The following is a 17,411-nucleotide window of genomic DNA, read 5'->3' on the forward strand; positions in this document are numbered from 1 at the left end:
ACGCATACCGGTGAGTAGAAAATAGACATAGAAAAACAGAAACAAATATAACTAAATTCGACATAAAAAATAGAAACTTTTCAGTTATGAGATAGGTGTATGGTAAACAACACCACTCGTCCACCATCCCAGTATCAGAGCCGACCTGCATTCACTTTAAATAGAAACTAATACACTAAGCGCTACCTGCACTGTAAACCAACGTGCGACAATACTAGTCAGACTCTGCTAGTGGGTGAGTGGTGAAACTCCACAAAACAGTCCCTTGGGTTCCCGCCCTCCCCCGGGATTCCGGAATGAGGAAGAAAAAAAAAAAGCCCGTCAAGTCGAACGGAAGATTATCTGCAGCCACAAATGCGCAGAGGGGCACAGTCAAGTAGGGCCCTTTTCTCTTGAATTCCCAGGCCGCCGTTTGCGGGCTGAGGTTGTTGGTTGCCACGATGGAGGAAGCAACGGCATCAGTTGAGGTAGAGTCCAATCTGGCAACTCTGGAACAGGAAGATCCAAAACCCGGCAAAAAGGCTCCAGGTCTGCAGGGGCCCGGAGGGTGGCCGACGCCTCTCCCCGCCGTGCCGTGAGGCTAAACGGAAACCCCCATCTATAAAGAACCTTATGGGCCTGCAGGGATGACAGCAGGGGGCGAAGGGCCCTCCTTTGTTGTAATGTTATCCACGATAGGTCTTGGAAGAGCTGGATCTTGGTACCCTGATACATCACTTGTTTTGGCGGTCGGGCTTTGAGCATTATTTCTTCTTTAAGTTGAAAGTCAATGATATGACATATGATGTCTCTTGGGTTCCCTTTTAGATTTTTGGGGCGGAGAGCTCTATGCGCTCTGTCCATGGGTATTGGGTTGTCCAGGGGCCTTTGGAGGAGCGAGTTAAATATAGTTTGCAAGATGGCGGTGACGTCCTCCTTTAATTGGACCTCAGGCACCCCCCTGACCCGGATGTTATGTCGCTTGCCTCTGTTATCGAGATCCTCAACATGGCGCTGCAACTCTCTTATGACGTCAGTTTGAGAGGTTGTTTGGAATTGGAGGTGGCGGATGGCTACTCTAGCCTCACTATGCTCATTCTCCAATTGATTTATTCGTTTGGAGATGGAGAGAACGTCTTTTCGGACTGCTGCTATTTCAGATTTGCAGGCGTCCTTGACTTCTGAGATGAGTGTTTGGAAATCTGACTTGGTAGGGACTTGTTTGATGAATTCCCACCATTCTGGTGGGGGACATCCCAGCTGTGTGGTCTTTAAACTGGCCCGCCTACCATCTGGGGGTCTTTTTTTGTCGCTTTCCAGGGTAGATGCGCCACAGGGTGGCTCAGGGTCTCCCCTCCCTCGTGCCATGGGGTCAGGGTTCCGGGGCCCCATGTCCCTGGGTGATTTATGGGCTCTTTGGGGTCTGGGTGTAAGGGCCTCACTTAACAATGGCGGAGGACCCAATGGGGAGGACATGTTATTTGCTGTTGTGTTTACTATGTCCCCTGTGAGCCGTGGGGTTCCAGCATACAGTGAGCCCGACCCCTCATGCCCCAGGTTTTCCCCCAGAGCCTCCCCTTCATTCCTTTCCTCTTCCCTTATTTCCTCAGGGCCATCACTTCTCAGCTCTGTGTCCTCGTATGCCCAGTCTGCCTGCCCCATCCCCCTCTGCATGTCATCTGCTCGGGCAGCCGGGCTCCAGCCACCGCCACGCTCCAACAAGTCTATAGGGGGGAGGGGTGGTATGATCACCTCCATCTCCTCTGCATCGCCGGCGCTTGTGTCAGGGGGGAACTCGTACTCCTCACCTGGGCCGGCGGTCTGAAGGTCTGCCGCGTCACTTGCCTGGTGATGCTCCGGCTCGCACTGCTGTGCTGGTGAGTCGCTGCTGCTGCACGCCTCCTCCATCTTGCCCACGAGGAAAGGCCCACTCCTGCCGAGATCCCCCGGCTCCCGGTCTCTTACTTCTCCTCTGCCCGCGGTGCGGGTAGGTGTTCGCCGCTCCAGTTCTCCTATACACTCCTCCATTGTGGCTGCTCCGGGGGGGTGCTTTGTGGCGCTCCTGTTGCCTGTGGCGTCTCTTGTTCCTGCTCCCCTGGCGTCTCCTTTGTAAGATAGGAGTCCAGGGTGAGCAGTGCTGGGGTCCCCGGATCCCTGGTAGCCTTTGGGGGTCTTTTCTTCCCCATTCCTGCTTATGCAGAGCTTATTTTAGGGGCTTTTAGGTATCCCGGGCGGAGGAGCTCAGCCCTTACACGTCCTGCTCCATGGAGTCCCAGACACGCCCCCGAAAAAAGCACTTTCTAATGCGCACATGGCCTTATAGTGTCATTAATTCTTTCAGCTTTACAGACATTATCACCACTATCCTCATTGGGACTCACAATCTACATTCCCTATCAGTCTTTGGAGTGTGAGAGAAAACCAGAGAAAACACAGGCAGAACATACAGACTCCTTGCAGATGTTGTTCTTTTGGGGATTTGACAGAAACTTTTGAAAAAAATGTCTGCTTCCTTGTTTGCAAGTTTTGGGATGTCTACCAAGATTTATGTTATAGACATGTTTTTTCTGTGTGAGTTTTTGATGTACAATTAGATGTAACATTTGGTGATTACACTTTCCACATACAGAACATAAAAATGGCTTCTCCCATGTGTGAATTCTTTGATGTCTGACAAGACTTGATTTCTAGGTAAAACATTTACTAAATTCTAAACCATGAATACTGCTTTTCCCCCGTGTGAATTCTTATGTGTTCAGCCGAAGTTGATTTACTGCTACAATATTTCCCACATTCTAAACATAAAAATATCTTCTACCTTGTGTGAATTTTCATGTGTCTAACAGAAGTGGATTTCTTAACAAAGCATTTCCCACATTGTGAACAAGAAAATGGCTTCTCCCCTGTGTGAGTTCTTATATGTACAACAAGATCTGAGTTCCGAATAAAACCTTTCCCACATTCTGCACATGAAAATGGCTTCTCCCCTGTGTGAGTTTTTATATGCATATCAAGCCACACTTTACAAATAAAACATTTCCCACATTCTGAACATGAAAATGGCTTCTCCCCTGTGTGAGTTTTTATATGCTTCGCAAGGTTTGATTTACAAGTAAAATCTTTCCCACATTCTGAACAAGAAAATGGCATCTCCCCTGTGTGAGTTTTTATATGCACATCAAGCCAAGATTTGCAACTAAAACATTTCCCACATTCTGAACAAGAAAATGCCTTCTCTCCTGTGTGAGATTTTATATGCACATCAAGCTGTGATTTCCGACTAAAACATTTCCCACATTCTGAACATGAAAATGGCTTTTCCCCTGTGTGAGTTTTTATATGCTTCGCAAGGTTTGATTTACAAATGAAACACTTCCCACATTCTGAACAAGAAAATGGCTTCTCCCCTGTGTGACCTTTTATATGCACATCAAGCTGTGATTTCCGACTAAAACATTTACCGCATTCTGAACAAGAAAATGGCTTTTCCCCAGTGTGAATTTTTACATGGCCATCAAGGTTTGATTTCAGAGTAAAACCTTTCCCACATTCTGAACAAGAAAATGGCTTCTCACCCGTGTGAGTTTTTATATGGTCATTAAAATATATTTTCCGAATAAAACCTTTTCCACATTCTGAACATGAAAATGGCTTCTCCCCCGTGTGAGTTTTTATATGCGCATCAAGATTTAGTTTCCGAGTATAACTTTTCCCACATTCTGAACAAGAAAATGGCTTCTCCCCTGTGTGAGTTTTTATATGGTCATTAAGCTTTGATTTCCAAGTAAAACCTTTCCCACATTCTGAACAAGAAAATGCCTTCACTCCCATGTGAGTTTTTATATGCTTATCAAGGTGCGATTTGCAACTATAACCTTTCCCACAGTCTGAACATGAATACGGCTTCTCCCCAGTGTGAGTTCTTAGTTGTTGATCACCCCTTGTGTGGCTTTTATTTTGTTGAACATTCTGCGTTGAATCAGGAGATTGTTTAGAAACATCAGATGATGGATCTTGGTTGTGAAGGGCTGATGTTTTTTCTGGGATACGGACTTGCTCTTCAGATATATTCTTTATAATGCCAAAATCTGAAGTCAAAACAATAAAACAGATTTGTAAATTGTATACACTATAACCTTAAAACTTGGTTTTCACTGGTAAACTTAGCCCCTGCCTGCAGTATCGCTAAGCTGTCCAGATAGTGATGGTCTTATTACCAAAACAACTCTACCACAATACCAAAAAGAAATCACATCGAAAATGAGTTAATAATATTGATTACTTCCTGTCATACAGTGCTGGCCAAAAGTATTGGCACCCCTGCAATTCTGTCAGATAATACTCAGTTTCTTCCTGAAAATGATTGCAATCACAAATTCTTTGGTATTACTATCTTCATTTATGTTGCTTGCAATGAAAAAAACACAAAAAAGAATGAAACAAAAATCAAATCATTGATCATTTCACACAAAACTCCAAAAATTGGCCAGACAAAAGTATTGGCACACTTAGCCTAATACTTGGTTGCACAACCTTTAGCCAAAATAACGGCGAACAACCGCTTCCGGTAACCATCACTGAGTTTCTTACAATGCTCTGCTGGAATTTTAGACCATTCTTCTTTGGCAAACTGCTCCAGGTCCCTGAGAACTGAAGGGTGCTTTCTCCAAACTGCCATTTTGAGATCTCTCCACAGGTGTTCTATGGGATCCAGGTCTGGACTCATTGCTGGCCACTTTAGTAGTCTCCAGTGCTTTCTCTCAAACCATTTTCTAGTGCTTTTTGAAGTGTGTTTTGGGTCATTGTCCTGCTGGAAGACCCATGACCTCTGAGGGAGACCCAGTTTTCACACACTGGGCCCTACATTATGCTGCAAAATTTGTTGGTAGTCTTCAGACTTCATAATGCCATGCACACGGTCAAGCAGTCCAGTGCCAGAGGCAGCAAAGCAACCCCAAAACATCAGGGAACCTCCGCCATGTTTGACTGTAGGGACTGTGTTCTTTTCTTTGAATGCCTTTTTTTTCCTGTAAACTCTATGTTGATGGCTTTTCCCAAAAAGCTCTACTTTTGTCTCATCTGACCAGAGAACATTCTTCCAAAACGTTTTAGGCTTTCTCAGGTAAGTTTTGGCAAACTCCAGCCTGGCTTTTTTATGTCTCAGGGTAAGAAGTGGGGTCTTCCTGGGTATCCTACCACACAGACCCTTTTCATACAGACGCCGACGAATAGTACGGGTTGACACTGTTGTAACCTCGGACTGCAGGGCAGCTTGAACTTGTTTGGATGTTAGTCGAGGTTCTTTATCCACCATCCGCACAATCTTGCGTTGAAATCTGTCGTCAATTTTTCTTTTCCTTCCACATCTAGGGAGGTTAGCCACAGTGCCATGGGCTTTAAACTTCTTGATGACACTGCGAACCGTAGACACAGGAACTTTCAGGTCTTTGGAGATGGACTTGTAGCCTTGAGATTGCTCATGCTTCCTCACAATTTGGATTCTCAAGTCCTCAGACAGTTCTTTGGTCTTCTTTCTTTTCTCCATGCTCAATGTGGTGCACACAAGGACACAGGACAGAGGTTGAGTCAACTTTAATCCATGTCAACTGGCTGCAAGTGTTATTTAGTTATTGCCAACACCTGTTAGGTGCCACAGGTAAGTTACAGGGGCTGTTAATTACACAAATTAGAGAAGCATCACATGATCTTTCAAACAGTGCCAATACTTTTGTCCACCCCCTTTTTTATGTTTGGTGTGGAATTATATCCAATTTGGCTTTATGACAATTTTTTTTATTTTTTTTCATTGAAGACAAATAAAATGAAGATAATAATACCAAAGAATTTGTGATTGCAATCATTTTCAGGAAGAAACTGAGTATTCCCTGACAGAACTGCAGGGGTGCCAATACTTTTGGCCAGCACTGTACCTGGCATCACAAGCTCAGTGTCCATGGCTGCCTTATAAAAGGGATATAAAAGGAATTATACTTTCTGAGGCCATAAACTCGAGTGTCTAAATACTCTATAAAAAGAAACGGACAGAGAACAGCGCTCCATGTGTGAACTGTCTGAGCACACCAACCAAAATATTATCTACGGCGCTCACCAAAATCCTCCAAAAGCTAATGCACCGACCTCCGGCTCCCACCACCCAAGGCAGAGAGCTGATCATGGAAGGAAAGGGGCTGCTGTAATCAATTCTTACAGAATACCGCTCTGCAGCCCTTTTCCTTCCATAAATCCTCTATAAGGCTAGTCTCACACTTGTGTTGTGCGGCATCCGTTGCAATCCGCCGCCTTGAGGAATTACGGTAACCGTTGCAGGTATCCGTTTATTCCTCATAGGCTTCTAATAAGGGCGGATTGCAACGGATGGTCTTGTGTTGCATCCGCCCCGTGGTGCATTAGTTGTTTCGTCGGTGACATTCAGTGATCATCGGGCGAAAGGAACACATCAGGTAACTTTTTGTTGCTGTAAAAATCGCACTCTGCAGGATTCCGTTGGGATCCATTAAGAGGCATAATGAATGTCTATGGTGCTAGATTCCATTGTCATGCGTTTGGCGACGGATTCCAGTGCAGAATTCAGTCACGTTCTACTGAGCATGCTCAGCATGTCCAGCAGAACGTTCTAGATTGTTTAAAAGCACTCCTGGTCTCTCTCTCTCGGTCAGTTCTCTCTCTCTCTCTCGGTCAGTTCTCTCTCTCTCTCTCTCTCGGTCAGTTCTCTCTCTCTCTCTCGGTCAGTTCTCTCTCTCTCTCTCGGTCAGTTCTCTCTCTCTCTCTCGGTCAGTTCTCTCTCTCTCTCTCGGTCAGTTCTCTCTCTCTCGCTCGGTCAGTTCTCTCTCTCTCGCTCGGTCAGTTCTCTCTCGCTCGGTCAGTTCTCTCTCGCTCGGTCAGTTCTCTCTCGCTCGGTCAGTTCTCTCTCGCTCGGTCAGTCTCTCTCTCGCTCGGTCAGTCTCTCTCTCGCTCGGTCAGTCTCTCTCTCGCTCGGTCAGTCTCTCTCTCGCTCGGTCAGTCTCTCTCTCGCTCGGTCAGTTCTCTCTCGCTCGGTCAGTCTCTCTCTCGCTCGGTCAGTTCTCTCTCGCTCGGTCAGTTCTCTCTCGCTCGGTCAGATCTCTCTCGCTCGGTCAGTTCTCTCTCTCCCGGTCAGTTCTCTCTCTCCCGGTCAGTCTGTCTCTCCCTCTCTTCCCATCTTTCATACTCACCGATACTGCACGACTGTCACACTGCTCTGGTGGCTTCTCCTGCTTTTGAAAATGCCGGCCGCTCATTATTCCATCTCGTATTCACTGCTTCCCCCGCCCACCGGTGCCTATGATTGGTTGCAGTCAGACAAGCTCCCACGCTGAGTGACAGCTGTCAGACTGCAACCAGTCACAGCCGCCGGTGGGCGGGTCGATATTATGCAGCACAATAAATAAATAATAAAAGAAAAAAAAACAAACTGCGTGCGGTTCCCCCCAATTTTGATACCAGCCAAGATAAAGCCACACAGCTGTAGGCTGGTATTCTCAGGGTGGGGAGCCCCCAGCCTAAAGCCCGCTTTACACGCTGCAATATATCTTACAATGTGTCGGTGGGGTCACGTCGTAAGTAACGCACATCCGGCATTGTAAGGTACATTGCAGTGTGTGACAGGTACGTGTGATTGAACGGTAAAACGTTCATCGCATACACATCGTACCAGTCTCTGGAATTGCACGTCAGATTGTTCATCGTACCCGGGGTAGCACACATTGTAGTGTGTAACACCCTGGGAACGATGAACAGATCTTACCTGCGTCCCGCGGCTCCCAGCCTGCAATGCGGAAGGAAGGAGGTGGGCGGGATGTTTACGTCCCGCTTAGCTCAGCCCCTCCGCTTCTATTGGCTGGCTGCCGCGTGACGTCGATGTGACGCCGAACGTCCCTCCCACTCCAGGAAGTGGACGTTCGCCGCCCACAGCGAGGTCGTATGGACAGGTAAGTACGTGTGACGGGGTTACTCGTATGAGCGACACGTTCAACAAATTGAACGTGCTGCACATACGATGGGGGCGTTGCAAATCGCATACGCTATCGTATGCGAAATTTCAACGTGTAAAGCAGGCTTAAGACTATCAGCCAGCAGACACCCGGAATTGCATCCATTAGATGCGACAGTCCCGGGACTCTACCCGACTCATTCCGAATTGCCCTTGTGCGGTGGCAATCGGGGTAATAAGGAGTTAATGGCAGCCCATAGCTGCCAATAAGTCCAAGGTTAATCATGGCAGGCGTCTATGAGACACCCCCCATGATTAATCTGTAGTGAAAGTAAATAAAACCATATACCCGAAAAATCCTTTATTTGAAATAAAAGACAAAAAAACACCCTCTTTCACCACTTTATTAATCCTCAAATACCCCTATAGGTCCGGCGTAATCCACATAACGTCCCACGACGCTTTCAGCTCTGCTACATGAAGCTGACAGGAACGGCCGTAGAACACCTCCGCTCACTGTCAGCTCCACAGAGCAGCTGAAGTGAATCGTGCTGTCAGTGGTGACGTGACTCAGGTAGTACCAGTGTCTGCGGTGATGATGGGGGCAGTAGTGCCTGCGTGTGTGCAGTGATGATGGGGGCAGTAGTGCCTGCGTGTGTGCAGTGATGATGGGGGCAGTAGTGCCTGCGTGTGTGCAGTGATGATGGGGGCAGTAGTGCCTGCGTGTGTGCAGTGATGATGGGGGCAGTAGTGCCTGCGTGTGTGCGGTGATGATTGGGGGCGGTAGTGCCTGCGTGTGTGCGGTGATAATGGAGGCGGTAGTGCCTACGTGTGTGCGGTGATGATGGGGGCGGTAGTGCTGCGTGTGTGCGGTGATGATGGGGGCGGTAGTGCCTGCGTGTGTGCAGTGATGATGGGGACAGTAGTGCCGGTGTGTGCGGTGATGATGGGGGCGGTAGTGGCTGTGTGTGTGCAGTGATGATGGGGGCGGTAGTGCCTACGTGTGTGCGGTGATGATGGGGGCTCTCTCTCTCTCGGCTAAAGAAAACTAAAAGAACGCAACACGTTATTTCACAGGAATCCGTTGCCTTTATTATCACACTATTTACAAAGCATCAGTCACATGCATCACACAACATATTCTGACGGATGCCGCACAACGCAAGTGTGAAACTAGCCTAAGATGGAAGAGTCAGCAACAGAAATGAGCAACCGAGGAGAGGTTTGTTACATTTTAGCAACTAATGATTAAAAAGAAAAAAAAACCTGAACATTTTCTGTTCTAGAAGAAAATCAGATCAGAATCTAGAAATACTTTATCCTTTTTCTTATTATTAAACTCGTCTCCTGCACATTCACTGATGAAATGACGTCAGTAGAAGAATCTCTCAAGAATCCCCCCCCAATATCAGGATTAAATTGCTGGACCCTGGACATCCTATCCGCACACAATGTGTTATATATAAGAGGTGACGCTCGTCTTTCATGTAACCATGATATTTGTTATGTATAATAACGCTCTGCCATCTCTGTCTCTTCCTCCTCCCTAGTGAGCAGCATTACCGACCCTCAGAGCAGTAATCTCCATCCGCTCCTGTTATTTGGGTTTGTCTCCATGTTCTGTATCTGTCACACACTGACATGAGTGTAATAGGAGAGAATGGATTCTTAAGCTGGGGCCACACGTAGCGACGCAGCAGCGATCACGACGACGATCTGTCCTTATCAGGATCGCTGCTACGTCGTTACATGGTCGCTGGTGAGCTATCAAACAGGCAGATCTCATCAGCGACCAGTGACCAGCCCCCAGCGACGCGTGGAAGCGATGCTGCGCTTGGTAACTAAGGTAAATATCAAGTAACCAAGGAAAGCACTTTTCTTAGTTACCTGATATTTACATTGGTTACCAGGGCACACCGCTTAGCGCTGGCTCCCCGCACTCCTAGCCAGAGTACACATCGGGTTAATTACCTGATGTGTACTCCGGCTACGTGTGCAGGGAGCCGGCACTGGCAGCGTGAGAGCGGCAGACACTAGTAATTAAGGTAAATATCAGGTAACCAAGGAAAGGGCTTCCCTTGGTTACCCGATGTTTACCTTGCTTACAGCTTACCACAGGCTGCCAGAAGCCGGCTCCCTGCACGTTCAGTGTCGCTCTCTCGCTGTCACACACAGTGATGTGTGCTTCACAGCGGGAGAGCAACGAGCAAAAAATGAACCAGGACATTCAGCAACGAGCGGCGACCTCACAGCAAGGGCCAGGTCGTTGCTGGATGTCACACACAGCGATGGTCACTGCTATGTCACAGAAAATGGCAACTTAGCAGCGACGTCGTTGTCGTCGTCGCTGTGTGTGACACCACCTTTAGTCCTTAACCCCTTAACGACCCATGACGTACTGGGTACGTCATGGATCGTGTGCCGTTAATCCCCGCCCCCTGCCGTGGGCAGGCGGCGGCGATCCACGCACATATCAGCTGTTTTCAACAGCTGACGTGTGCCTGCTAGCCGCGGGTGGAATCGCTTCCACCTGCGGCCATTTACCCCTTACATTTCGCTGCCAAAATCTGGCAGCGATATGTATATGGGCGCCGCCATAACAGTTACTTACCACGCCCCCACCGGAAGTCATGTGACATGATCACGTGACTTTCGGTGGTTGCCATCGTAGCACAGGGTCTTGTGATGACGCCTGCAGCTACGAAGTTTCACTTTCGTTTTCACCCGGCTCGGAGCAGGGTGAAACAAAGTGACTGAATCTGCTGTTTACAGCTGTATAGCTGTGATCAGCAGATAGATAAGAGCGATCGGATTGCTGATCGCTATAGCCCCCTAGGAGGACTAGTAAAATAAAAAAAAAATAAAAAAGTAAAATAAAAAGTTTTAAAAAATAAAAAAACCTAAAAGTTCAAATCACCCCCCTTTCACCCCATTGAAATTAAAGGGTTAAAGGGAACCTGTCATCAGACATTTTGCTTTAAACCTAAAGGTTTCCCCCTCTGCAGCTCGTGGGCTGCATTCTAGCAGGTTCCTGTACTTTTTGTGGCCCCTTTTAAACCAAATTAAATACTTTATAAACTTGTACCTTTTGCTATGTAAATTTTGTAAATCGTCCATGGGGGCGGGCTTTCTGCTGACCGTTGCTGTTCCTCCAGCAGATTTACGCCACCCCCCAACGCTGAATTTCATATCTCAGGACGCCACCCCTGGACGCCCGTGGTCCCGCGCATGCGCTGTGCGACTGTAGCGGGACTGTGCACTGTGTGCACGTGTGACCGCTGGTGACATTTTGCGCAGGCACGAGGTTATGGGCGGCGCTGTGAGTGTCATCAGCAAGTGCCGCCCATAACCTCGTGACCGCACTTTCCCCTCTTCCTCCAGCGTTCTGCGCAAGCGCTTGCTGGCCAGAATACCCAACGTCACCTCTTTCCCATCTTGCCCTGCTGCAGGGTCATTTGGCCGGCGAGCGCTTGCGCAGAACGCTGGAGGCAGTGGGGACAGCGAGTCCACGAGATTATGGGCGGGCACTTGCGATGCAATCACAGCGCTGCCCATAATCTCGTGCTTGTGACACACGTCACAAGCGATCCTGGCGTGGGCGGCACCTCGGGCGCAGTGGTCGGTGTCCTGATGGATGAAATGGAGCGTGAGGGGACGGCGTCAATGTGCTGGAGGAACAGCAACGGTCAGCAGAGAGCCCGCCCCCATGGACGATTTACAAAATTTACATAGCAAAAGGTACAAGTTTATAAAGTATTCATTTTGGTTTAAAAGGGGCCACAAAAAGTACAGGAACCTGCTAGAATGCAGCCCACGAGCTGCAGAGGGGGAAACTATTAGGTTTCAAGCTAAATTTCTGATGACAGGTTCCCTTTAAAAAAATATACACATATTTGGTATCGCCGCGTTCAGAAATGCCCGATCTATCAAAATATAAAATCAAGTAATCTGATCAGTAAATGGCGTAGCGGCAAAAAAATTCCAAACGCCAAAATTACGTTTTTTGGTCGCAGCAAATTTTGCGCAAAATGCAATAACAGGCGATCAAAACGTAGCACCTGCCCAAAAATCGTACCGTTAAAAACGTCAGGTCGAGTCGCAAAAAATAAGCCGTCACTAAGTCTCAGATCCCGAAAAATTAGAATGCTACGGGTTTTGGAAAATGGCGCAAAACGTGCGCCACTTTTTTTGGACAAGCTTGTGAATTTTCTTTAACCCCTTAGATACAAGTAAACCTATACATGTTTGGTGTCTACAAACTTGCACCGCCCTCAGGCATCACATAGATACATCAGTTTTACCATATAGTGAACACAGTGAATAAAAGATCCCAAAAACTATTGTACGATCACACTTTTTTTGCAATTTTTCCGCACTTGGAATTTTTTTTGCCGTTTTCCAGTACATTATATGATAAAACGTATGCTTTCATTTAAAAGTACAACTCGTCCCGCAAAAAACAAGCCCTTATACGGCAAGATTGACGGAAAAATAAAAAAGTTATGGCTCTCAGAAGAAGGAGAGCAAAAAACAAAAAACGCAAAAACGGAAAGTGCCAGGGGGCTGAAGGGGTTAAACTGGAGAAACCCCTCATCAGCCCTGACAGCGGATAATAGGAGAGAGCTGGAGCTCGTCCTCGCTCACATCGGCAGAATTCATGTCCAGCTGTATTTCTCCTCTATAACATAACTGCACATCCCGTGTTATCACCTGCACCGGGATCACAGATTCACTCACATTTCATGTGTATTGTACATGAAGGGTTAATACCCTGGAGAAACTGACACAGCAAAGAGCGGAAAATAGTAATGTGTGACTTGTGTGCATTATTGGGTGGTCTGCACTCACCGGGGCGGTGATCTGTAGGAATCCCCTCGTTACTCCGCTGATCGCCCCTCACATTTCTCTCTGGAGAATTAATATTGTTCAGATCTTTATCCCGATCCAAAAGCTGCAAAACAAAATATTGTAAAAGTCCCCGGGAATAATGGAGATAAGATCCGGACATGTGAGGTCTGTGGTCAGCTGTGATCCTGCCGTCTCCACCGCTCTCATTACACAAGTATAAACATCTAATACTGGAGGAGAAAACAAGACTGAACACAAGGAGGTCACAGCCGTCTACACCTCATAGGGGAGATCTCCATCTACCTGAGGATCCTGTGGAGGAGGAGGAGGAGCGGGACATCTCTCTGGGGTCGTCCTCGTACTGGAGAGACCTGCAGGAGACACAGACAGGACGGACATCATTATTACATACAGATAATTATAGGCCGGGTGTATTCAGTCCTGTCTATTACCTGGTGATGTGCGGGGCTGGGGCTCCTCCATCATCACCTCCTTGTACCGCTCCTTGTGTCCTTCTAGATACTTCCACTCCTCCATGGAGAAATAGACGGTGACGTCCTGACACCTTATAGGAACCTGACAACACAATGATACCGTCATCACCCAGAATCCTCCAGTGCTGTCCTGTATAATGTCCCAGCAGTGTCACCTCTCCAGTCACCAGCTCCAGCATCTTGTTGGTGAGTTCCAGGATCTTCTGGTCTTTGATGTCCTCATGAATCCGGGGGTGAGGTGGAGGCCCCGGGATTGGGCTCAGGGTTCCTCCCTGTCCTTCAGACACAGGGGCCTGACAGCGATCACTAGAGGTCTTCACTACTGTGTAATCCTGAGTGTGGAAACATTAATAATATCACTACAGACATTTCCAGAGTCCATCACCTCCCCGGTCATATCCTCTGTTATTCCCATAGATAATGATGTAATGTGATGACATCAGAGCCTCTCACCTCCCCGGTCATATCCTCTGTTATCCCCATAGATAATGATGTAATGTGATGACATCAGAACCTCTCACCTCCCCGGTCATATCCTCTGTTATTCCCATAGATAATGATGTAATGTGATGACATCAGAACCTCTCACCTCCCCGGTCATATCCTCTTATCCCCATAGATACTGATGTAATGTGAGGACATCAGAACCTCTCACCTCCCCGGTCATATCCTCTGTTATCCCCATAGATAATGATGTAATGTGAAGACATCAGAGCCTCTCACCTCCCCGGTCATATCCTCTGTTATTCCCATAGATAATAATGTAATGTGATGACATCAGAGCCTCTCACCTCCCCGGTCATATCCTCTGTTATCCCCATAGATAATGATGTAATGTGATGACATCAGAGCCTCTCACCTCCCCGGTCATATCCTCTGTTATCCCCATAGATAATGATGTAATGTGATGACATCAGAGCCTCTCACCTCCCCGGTCATATCCTCTGTTATTCCCATAGATAATGATGTAATGTGATGACATCAGAGCCTCTCACCTCTCCAGTAAGATGGAAGATTATCTCCAGACTCAGGTGCAATATCTTCTCCATAATTTGGTCTTTGTCCTTATTCATCTTTTATGTCAATCAGGAAAAATCAAAAGAAAACAGAAGATCCTTTATTGTAAAGAGGATGAGATGATGTTGAGAAAAAATCAAACTAAAAACACAAAAAATAACTGAAGAGAATAAGGAGAAATTATTTGAAAAGATAAAACAGTGCAGATGTCGTCTTCCCTTTTTTTCTGTCGGCGCCAACTGAAACCGATCTGAGGAGGAAACTGTGCAGGAGATCGGGCGACTCAAACACTTTATTCTTGGTCCTAAAATTGTCCAGATTTTAGAGGAATTACTCATAAACCGTGAGTCGCTCTCTCCCCCATGTGTAGTGCGGGGTCTGTCGCTCTCTCTCCCCCATGTGTAGTGCAGGGTCTGTCGCTCTCTCCCTCATGTGTAGTGCGGGGTCTGTCGCTCTCTCTCTCCCCCATGTGTAGTGCGGGGTCTGTCGCTCTCTCTCCCTCATGTGTAGTGCGGGGTCTGTCGCTCTCTCCCCCATGTGTAGTGCGGGGTCTGTCGCTCTCTCTCCCCCATGTGTAGTGCAGGGTCTGTCGCTCTCTCCCCCATGTGTAGTGCGGGGTCTGTCGCTCTCTCTTCCCCATGTGTAGTGCGGGGTCTGTCGCTCTCTCTTCCCCATGTGTAGTGCGGGGTCTGTCACTCTCTCTCCTCCATGTGTAGTGCGGGGTCTGTCGCTCTCTCTCCTCCATGTGTAGTGCGGGGTCTGTCGCTCTCTCCTCCATGTGTAGTGCGGGGTCTGTTGCTCTCTCCCTCCCATGTGTAGTGCAGGGTCTGTTGCTCTCTCTCCCATGTGTAGTGCGGGGTCTGTCGCTCTCTCCTCCATGTGTAGTGCGGGGTCTGTCGCTCTCTCTCCCCCATGTGTAGTGCGGGGTCTGTCGCTCTCTCCCCCCCATGTGTAGTGCGGGGTCTGTCGCTCTCTCTCCCCCATGTGTAATGCGGGGTCTGTCGCTCTCTCCCCCATGTGTAGTGCGGGGTCTGTCGCGCTCTCTCTCCCCCATGTGTAGTGCGGGGTCTGTCGCTCTCTCTCCCCCATGTGTAGTGCGGGTTCTGTCGCTCTCTCTCTCTCCTCCATGTGTAGTGCAGGGTCTGTCGCTCTCTCTCCCTCATGTGTAGTGCAGGGTCTGTCACTCTCTCTCCTCCATGTGTAGTGCGGGGTCTGTCGCTCTCTCTCCTCCATGTGTAGTGCGGGGTCTGTCGCTCTCTCCTCCATGTGTAGTGCGGGGTCTGTTGCTCTCTCCCTCCCATGTGTAGTGCAGGGTCTGTTGCTCTCTCTCCCATGTGTAGTGCGGGGTCTGTCGCTCTCTCCTCCATGTGTAGTGCGGGGTCTGTCGCTCTCTCTCCTCCATGTGTAGAACGGGGTCTGTCGCTCTCTCTCCCCCATGTGTAGTGCGGGGTCTGTCGCTCTCTCCCCCCCATGTGTAGTGCGGGGTCTGTCGCTCTCTCTCCCCCATGTGTAGTGCAGGGTCTGTCGCTCTCTCCCTCATGTGTAGTGCGGGGTCTGTCGCTCTCTCTCTCCCCCATGTGTAGTGCGGGGTCTGTCGCTCTCTCTCCCTCATGTGTAGTGCGGGGTCTGTCGCTCTCTCCCCCATGTGTAGTGCGGGGTCTGTCGCTCTCTCTCCCCCATGTGTAGTGCAGGGTCTGTCGCTCTCTCCCCCATGTGTAGTGCGGGGTCTGTCACTCTCTCTTCCCCATGTGTAGTGCGGGGTCTGTCACTCTCTCTCCTCCATGTGTAGTGCGGGGTCTGTCGCTCTCTCTCCTCCATGTGTAGTGCGGGGTCTGTCGCTCTCTCCTCCATGTGTAGTGCGGGGTCTGTTGCTCTCTCCCTCCCATGTGTAGTGCAGGGTCTGTTGCTCTCTCTCCCATGTGTAGTGCGGGGTCTGTCGCTCTCTCCTCCATGTGTAGTGCGGGGTCTGTCGCTCTCTCTCCTCCATGTGTAGTACGGGGTCTGTCGCTCTCTCTCCCCCATGTGTAGTGCGGGGTCTGTCGCTCTCTCCCCCCCATGTGTAGTGCGGGGTCTGTCGCTCTCTCTCCCCCATGTGTAATGCGGGGTCTGTCGCTCTCTCCCCCATGTGTAGTGCGGGGTCTGTCGCGCTCTCTCTCCCCCATGTGTAGTGCGGGGTCTGTCGCTCTCTCTCCCCCATGTGTAGTGCGGGGTCTGTCGCTCTCTCTCTCTCCTCCATGTGTAGTGCAGGGTCTGTCGCTCTCTCTCCCTCATGTGTAGTGCAGGGTCTGTCACTCTCTCTCCTCCATGTGTAGTGCGGGGTCTGTTGCTCTCTCCCTCCCATGTGTAGTGCAGGGTCTGTTGCTCTCTCTCCCATGTGTAGTGCGGGGTCTGTCGCTCTCTCCTCCATGTGTAGTGCGGGGTCTGTCGCTCTCTCTCCTCCATGTGTAGTACGGGGTCTGTCGCTCTCTCTCCCCCATGTGTAGTGCGGGGTCTGTCGCTCTCTCTCCCCCATGTGTAGTGCGGGGTCTGTCGCTCTCTCCCCTCCATGTGTAGTGCGGGGTCTGTCGCTCTCTCTCCCCCATGTGTAATGCGGGGTCTGTCGCTCTCTCCCCCATGTGTAGTGCGGGGTCTGTCGCGCTCTCTCTCCCCCATGTGTAGTGCGGGGTCTGTCGCTCTCTCTCCCCCATGTGTAGTGCGGGGTCTGTCGCTCTCTCTCCCCCATGTGTAGTGCGGGGTCTGTCGCTCTCTCCCTCATGTGTAGTGCGGGGTCTGTCGCTCTCTCTCCCCCATGTGTAGTGCGGGGTCTGTCGCTCTCTCTCCTCCATGTGTAGTGCAGGGTCTGTCGCTCTCTCTCCCTCATGTGTAGTGCAGGGTCTGTCACTCTCTCTCCTCCATGTGTAGTGCGGGGTCTGTCGCTCTCTCTCCTCCATGTGTAGTGCGGGGTCTGTCGCTCTCTCCTCCATGTGTAGTGCGGGGTCTGTTGCTCTCTCCCTCCCATGTGTAGTGCAGGGTCTGTCGCTCTCCCTCCCATGTGTAGTGCGAGGTCTGTCGCTCTCTCTCCCCCATGTGTAGTGCGGGGTCTGTCGCTCTCTCTCCCCCATGTG

General features: G+C 49.3%; 1 pseudogene; it reads right to left on the bottom strand.

The window, feature by feature from the left end:
- Positions 1-368: 368 nt before the first annotated feature.
- The window catches only part of LOC142257024 (uncharacterized), a 69,157-nt pseudogene continuing 52,114 nt past the window's right edge, over positions 369-17,411 (bottom strand).

This window comes from Anomaloglossus baeobatrachus, chromosome 1 (genome assembly GCF_048569485.1).
Source record: "Anomaloglossus baeobatrachus isolate aAnoBae1 chromosome 1, aAnoBae1.hap1, whole genome shotgun sequence".
In the NCBI taxonomy this organism is placed as follows: domain Eukaryota; kingdom Metazoa; phylum Chordata; class Amphibia; order Anura; family Aromobatidae; genus Anomaloglossus; species Anomaloglossus baeobatrachus.